The sequence below is a fragment of the Olea europaea genome, chromosome 11, assembly GCF_002742605.1.
Source record: "Olea europaea var. sylvestris chromosome 11, O_europaea_v1, whole genome shotgun sequence".
NCBI classification, from domain to species: Eukaryota; Viridiplantae; Streptophyta; class Magnoliopsida; order Lamiales; family Oleaceae; genus Olea; species Olea europaea.
Genome location: NC_036247.1, coordinates 27,391,460 through 27,399,051, shown reverse-complemented (window position 1 = coordinate 27,399,051; position 7,592 = coordinate 27,391,460). Strand labels below are relative to the sequence as shown.

At 35.2% G+C, this 7,592-nt stretch overlaps 1 long non-coding RNA gene across 1 annotated transcript; it reads left to right on the top strand.

The window, feature by feature from the left end:
* Positions 1 to 3,242: 3,242 nt before the first annotated feature.
* LOC111403934 lies at positions 3,243 to 7,238 on the top strand. Its single transcript, XR_002704593.1, has 3 exons — positions 3,243 to 5,780; positions 5,947 to 6,088; positions 6,776 to 7,238. It is a non-coding gene; the product is annotated as an uncharacterized LOC111403934 (long non-coding RNA).
* The last annotated feature ends 354 nt before the right edge of the window (positions 7,239 to 7,592 follow it).

The window sequence follows — 7,592 nt, the reverse complement described above, 5'->3', positions numbered from 1 at the left end:
GTATGCATGTGTGCGGCCGCATGTGATTTTACCTGTGCGGCCGCATGGTGTTGTTTTCAGCCTCCTCTTTCGTCGCTTGATAACAAATTGATCCAAGTTGATTCGGCCTTCGACCCGAACATGAAAGTTGCTCCATTTTGAGTCCCGAACATGGTTCCATTAATGGTTTCTTGAACGAGAAATCACATCGCTTGTTTCACTTGCTTTGCCCTTGATCGCGTCATTGGTCCGCCATCGACTATCAACAGGTCTCGTCTCTTACTTGCCTTCATCGGGCTCGACTCCTGGATCATATCATTACCTCTTGTGCTGGGGTAGCACGCTTGTGTAATTATGTGATTCCGCACGTTGATCGTAAAACCATTGCTGCAGTTTCGTATGGATATTCTCAATCAGTGCGAGAATGGGTAACTCTCGATCCCTCTTAAATAATGTATTGAGAAACTCCGCGTTGTTTGACGTCATCATGTTGTATCGATGTCCTGGAAAATATGAGCGCGCCCAATGTTCAATCCCCATTTTCGTTAGATAGTCCCACGCCGAGAATGATTTGCTTCCTAATTCAACCATGTACCTATTACACTCTTCAAATACTGTAAGTTTCAGTCGCTCTCCTAAACAATGAAACGATGCCTTTGCCCTGATACCTGGTCTTCAAGTTGCCTTGTATATGGTACATGCAATACCCATGATGTACATCGGGATAAACTTCAGCAATACCATTTATTATAGACTGTCCCTGATCGGTGACAAATGCAAGGTCCTCGACTTCTCCGATTATTTTCCTTAGCTTTGTGAAGAACCAACGCATCGACAGATCATTCTCGTTATCAACTATGCCGAATGCAAGAGGATAAATTTGAATGTTAGCATCTTGACATGTAGCAATAATCAACTGACCTTGGTATTTGGATTTCAAAGTTGTACCGTCGACTAGAATTAGGAGTCGCATAGCATTTCGAAATCACCGAATGCATGGTCCAAGAGCCATAAAGAAGAATTTGAAGCAGTTATCGACCTCCGTCTCAATAAAAAATGTCGAGTCAGGATTAGTTTTCTCCATGTTATGACAATACCTGGCCAATTTAGCATAGCTTTCCTCTGCCGAGCCCATTAAATTCTCCATTGCGCATTCTTTGGCCTTTTGGTAGCTCATGACTACTTCGTACTCTCGACGAACATCGTTAATGATGTTCGATGATCTATAGATTGTCCGTGGATCCTAATACTTGTGCATTATCTGTCGACCAATAAATCAAGCTCGGGCTTGCCTGTGATCATTGCGATAAACTCCCACTTCACAAGTAAGTTCTCGTGTATATTTGCGAATTACGAAGCATTATAGGTGGAATCGAAACTGATGCATGCTCGTTAAAATTAAGTTTCAATTCCATGTTGTACTGAAAAGGATCAACATTCAACTTATTCTATAAATCATTAAAGAGTTCAGCATACGATGTACCTGATGATATGGAAATTGCGATACCACCACGTTTATCACTTGTCCATTTTCATACCATTGATTTTTTCGTCCAATTCGAAATCAACAAAGTAACAAACTGGGACTACAACCATATCTGCATGTCGAAACAGAATTTTTAATTACAAGAAAAATATCAACAACAATAAAAATAATCCAAAAAATGGGAAAAGAAGAAAACAGTTGGCAAACAGTGGGGCGGCTGTTAAACAGCCAGCCAAACAGTCGACAAACAGTCGGCTGTTTGGCCGGTTGTTTAACAGTCGGTCAAACAGTCGATTCACCAGTGCCGGCATAATAATATGCAAATGAATTTTTTCGGTCAAATACTTAAAAAATTACAGATCTATTACATTTTTTTCCCTACTAATCATTAAATGTCGAAATACAATTTCTATATTTAAACATACAATAATTTAACGAAAATAAGATTAAATTTGCGTATATAAACTTACCGAATCGACGAGATTGATGTCCACAAATTTTTCGACTTTCGATTTCGATTTCGATAAATTTTTAAATTTCTGCAGTTGAAGCAGATGAAGGATGAGAGTATTTTATTTATCTGTGTTGGAGTATCAGATAAGAAATGTAGGAAGTGTTTGATTTTTATTTGTTAAGTGAAAGAGTATACATGTCTTTTAAAAAAATCAACTTTTGTAATTGTATCATGTATTTAAAGATATTTTTGTCTTTTAACATTGGATAGACCATTTTCATAATATACATTTGTTAAGAAGTCAATGTGAAATTTGGATGATTTGACCATGTTAATTTTAAAAGTACCCCATATTCTTGTGCTTTTCCACGCATTTGGGTAACCGATTGAGGCGTGTTGACAACCATTGATGACATTGCTTTTGATAATCCCATTCAAATCATCAACATATACAGATTTTCATCAATGATCATTTGTACCGATAAATTTTTTATTATTCTAAAAAAGTTATTACAATAATTTTGCCTAAACCCCAAAGTTACTCGAGCCTCCTCTGAAACCGGTAAACAAGTCTTGTACCTTCCACATGTTTTGGTGATTGGCATAGGTGCATTGATGATCACTAATGGTATTGCTTTTGGCAATCCTATTCAATCACTAGCATATATTGATTTTTATCAATGATCATTTGCATCAATAATTTTTTATTAATATAACAAATTTCACTTAATTATTTTGCCTAGACCCTTGAAGTTGCTCGAGTCCCCTATGGAATTGATAAAATATTCTTCTACTTTCCATGTAATTTAGTATGCATTCATGATCACTGATGACATATCTTTTGGTAATCCGGTTCAAATCACTAACATATGTTGATTTTCGTTGCGATTATTTTCACCATTATTTAAAAAAAAAAATTGTTCCCTTGTTTCATTTGTCTAAAACCATCGAAGTTGTTCGAACCTAATCTAGAAATTACAAACACATCCTTTTATCTTTCACGCATTTCAGTGACTTATATTATCTTGAAACTTTTGAACAATGTTAAAAATGATGCTCGAATGTTTACAAATTTACCTATTACACATTGTTTTGCAATTATCTAGTTTTAAAGATCGACCAAGCATGTTGTATTATATCGTCCCTAGAGGAGTTGTTCGATTGCAATTTTCAGGGTGTTCTCTTCCCACGAAAAGTGCAGCTTAAGTGGGGTACCCTTCTGGGGCATTAAATAGTCAAAGTTGCCCCTGCTTTTACAGTCAGTCGTTTGCCAGTGACAATGTTGACTCCACCATCTCTCTCTCTCTCTCTCTCTCTCTCACACACACACACACACACACACACACTCTATCTATCTATGTATCTATCTATCTCTCTCTCGGTAAAATGAGATCTAGAGAGATGATTTCCATTAATTTACCCTTTTCAGAGCAATTCACCTCAGATTCTACTATGTGGAAGTGTTTACTTTTATCAGTCTGTAAATACTCTCTCTCTCTCTGCTGTCTTCGTGTCTGTATGTGAGGGAGAAAGGTGTAGTGTGAGGGTCGCTTTCGTCTTCTCTGATTCTCATGAGGAAAATGACTCATCATCTTCCCCTTTGGATTTACTTATTATTCAGTGGTGTTCCGTATTTTATGCGATACCCTACACAATTTTGCATCTCCTATTATTGTTATTCCTTAGAATATATGAATTGATCATGTCATATGCTGCCTTATCCTGCTTTTGTTTATCATTTTGATAGCCAGTGGAGTGACACTGAAACCCTTCTGTAGTTTCATCAAGAATGAAAATGCACATTATTTAACTTCATTGGAGATTAGGGTTTCTTCTGTTCTTTGAACCTTCACTTTATTAACAGACAAGAAGTAGTAGCTGAATATCGGTATTAATTTTTTCACTTTTTATTATTCCTAGGATTTCAATATATTTCCAACTTTTGGGGGGTGTTTTTTCACAAGAAACCCATTTGTTTCTCCCGACAATTACTATTGTTATTATTACTTTTTCTGTTTTCTATTTTATGATCATAAATTCATAATGGTGTCACATTTTATGGACTGACTGATTTTTTGTTTCACCTGATTTTCATTATAAATTATATCTGTAAGGTGGGTTTTTCATTTTTGTTATATCTGCCCTGGAATTAGGGTTTTCGGAAAGAGATTTTGAATTCATAGTGAATTTCATCATCAAAAAGGTATGGTCACTGTTAAAGATTCTTGAAATTTATGATTTCTATGGCTTTCTTTCAATCATCCATAAAGTTCAAATTTCAATTATTTTTTATTGAACTTAATTAAGTTTGTTAAAATAATTTTACAACTGTCACTGTTCTTGATTGTTTTTCCTTTATACTCCTGTTTTTGTTGGTCTTTTCATTTTGTTGAATTGCTTCGATATATTTGTAAGCTAAATTTAATTGATGGCATTATATAAATTATCTCGATTATTTCATTTCCTCTCATGTTCTTCTAGTTATTGGGTTCTAGTATATTACTTTGAGCAGATTTCTTGTACTCATTTTTCCGTTTTCATGCCAAAAAAGAGAGGAAACGTCACGATCATATATTTGTTTGTATTGTTTATTTTTCTTTACTTTCTGAGGCTTGTGGTGATAATTATATGTACTCTCCGTGATTTGAAGTTTCTGTAATTGTTAGTAATATTATGTACTTGGAAAGTACGGAAGTAGTTAAATAGGGAGAACCAATGTCTATGTATCTTTTATCCATTCTTTCACTTATTTTATTTGATAGTGAAAAAGGCAAAAGACAAGTTGATTTTTGCTTCTTTAATATAGATGGAGGATATCTCTTTCTCAGCATTAAGTCACTGGTAAGCAAAATTCGATATAATTTAGCTGTTTTTAGTCTTACAATTTGAATAGAATGTACATATATTCATTGGGAATTTTTGTGGCGCTATTTGCCATGATGATTGTCTTCCATTTCTGCCTTGACAAGTATTGGAGCTAACTTTGATTGAAGTATGTTAAAATTTTAGTTGAACGGTTCTTTTCAAGTTGATCCATCTTTATGAATTTTTCTTTTTTCTCACAGGTATCTTTGGGATGCACTGGGAAATGGTCTACGAGAGCTTACTTCAGTCCACTCATGGACGAGATTAGGGGTTGAATTAGCTGCTGACTCATTCATTTAATCACTCAGTAGAATACAAAGTTTTTTGCTACTGTGACTGAGTGAATGATGCAGGAGATAGTTCTACATCCCACTTTTTCTGTGCTTGGACTGAAGGGAGCTCCTCTAGCCATTGCCCTCATTTTGTTTCTCCAGTTGTCTCGTCTTGTTTCTAAAAGACAAAGTCAGTTTCTCAGAAAAGTAGTTGCATGAATGTTGAACACCTATCTCCTACATTCTTCCACGCTGTTTTTATAGTTAAAACTGAAGTTTCTCAACTCTCTAACACTTTTATACAAGTTTCTCGAGTTCTTTAATGATCACATATCAGGTACATTGATATGGAATAGGAGGATGTTAATCCTCGCTTTCTTGAGAAAATATTACTGGATGGGAGTGATTAACTAAAAATATCTTGCTCGGTTCTGGTTCTTTCGGCAGTTATTGTAAAACATTATAGTTAATTCTATCGTGGGTAATCAGTTTCAACAACTATATATAATTGTTCTTACCTAGAAAAAGCTTGGTTCCTTCATTGATAAATCCTATCTGTCCATCAATTATGCATGATGAAATAGGACTTGTTAATGTATCTTGTGGGAGATGAGTAAGAGAAGCTCAGATGATGGAATCCCTGTTTTGCTTGTCGAAGAATGGCTTCAAACTGTTTTGCAGATTTCATTATTCATAACGGAAAGCTCCCTTGTGCATGTTACAAGTTAGTACTTGGTTCCTTTTGTTAATATTTTCGGACATGTTTGGTAGGAAGGATTAGATTATACCAATAATATCAATGAAGATAATGAGCTAAAATCATGTATATTTTAATCTCCAGACCTTTAAAGAAGAAAATAAGCTAAAATGATGTTTATTTTAATCTCCAGGCTTGTCGAATACAGAGTACTGTGTACCAAGCATACACTTCTACTGTATATATTTTCCACGATGGTGTGTTGCGTGGAGATCATGAAGTTTATCTGCAATACCATGTTGATTTCACTTCACTTACCATCGGCAAATTTATTGGTACGTTTCAAATGTAGCATATTATATCCACAAGAAAAGCTCGTGTAGTTTGATTTTCTTGAACTGAGCTTGGCTTTTGCACTCAGTTGTGTTAAGCATCATCAGAAATACTCTTTTTACTTTTATGATTAACTACTAGATCTCCATTCAGGCTAAATCTTGTACTTTTACTGTCCAAATTTTGTAGAAAAAGTGCACTTATCGAATTATAAAATCATATATATCTGCTTTAAAATCTCATTATCTGTTTCATTTTCCACTTTGTTTATGGTTTTAAGTACATTTTTAAGCTAGTTAACTACTATTCATTATCAGGCCATGCAACTTTTGGTTCCATTTAAGGCTGCAAGATTTTAGGACAATGTGATATTGCCAAAAATGGGATGAAGGACCTAATTGTAGTTAACGTCCCTTTTTAGGAAATTGGAGCTTTGTCTTGAAATGATTAGCATTGTTAAGCTTTATTTATGCTTTTAATCTTTTATTTATCCATAACCTTTTTATATGTATAGAATCAATAGATTCTATTTGTAGGGTGGTCCCCCCTCCCCTCATAGTTTTTAAATTGGGGTAAATGTCCTTCATTTTTGGTTCTTGATATTATATAAATTTATATGATGAAGAAGACAAAGTGGGCATTTAAATGTAGTTTGTGAAAGTGTACATTAATCTTCTTTGTGGTCCTAGGGTTACAAGAAAGAGATCTCTCTCTTTGGAGCACCTGAGATCAAGGACAACTCGTCCTACCTCTAAAGGCAGTCGAGGATTCATACGTCCCCAAATAGACCTAGCATCTCGAACAATCACCTCTTCCTCCAAGGCTATATCCGGGCTTGTGTAAGATCATTCAAGTTGAGAGTTTGAACTTAGACCGATGAAAACTCGATTCTTGAAAAGGTTAAAATGCTGTTTTATATTGATTGGTACACTTCCCTTTCTATGTAGCCCAAAAATCTAGGGCTCTTATGTGTAATTGGTCCAGCCCTCCACCATTTGGTGGTCCCCTATTTGTATTTTAATATATATAATAATTTAATTGATGGTGAAATCAAGGAGCTATATATCATTGGAGGGAAGATTTTGGCACCTCGTTGGGATGGGTAGTAGGTGGGTTGTAAAACGACATCGATGGATTACAAGAAATCTCTCATCGAAAGTTCAGGCTGGCCGGCAACAACATCGACATCTACACGTCCAGATTTAATTTTAATAAAAGGGTACCAATGAAATTAACTCGAGCAAATGTTAGAACCAAAATATACTATTGCTATAGGAACATATGGGGGACGTTGGTACTCTGTTTAATCTGAAGTAAGTAGCTAAAGTTATTGCATTTTTAGAGTCTTGGGCCTAATTTGCTCTCAAACTTATTGGGTAAGCTTTGGACTAAACTTGTCAACAGGCCTACTCTATCCAGCCCACCGTCTTGGGTTACATGGCCCGTTAGAAAGACAAAAATTGCTTATTCCTTTTACTATTTATAATTTTTTTTTCCTTATTCCTT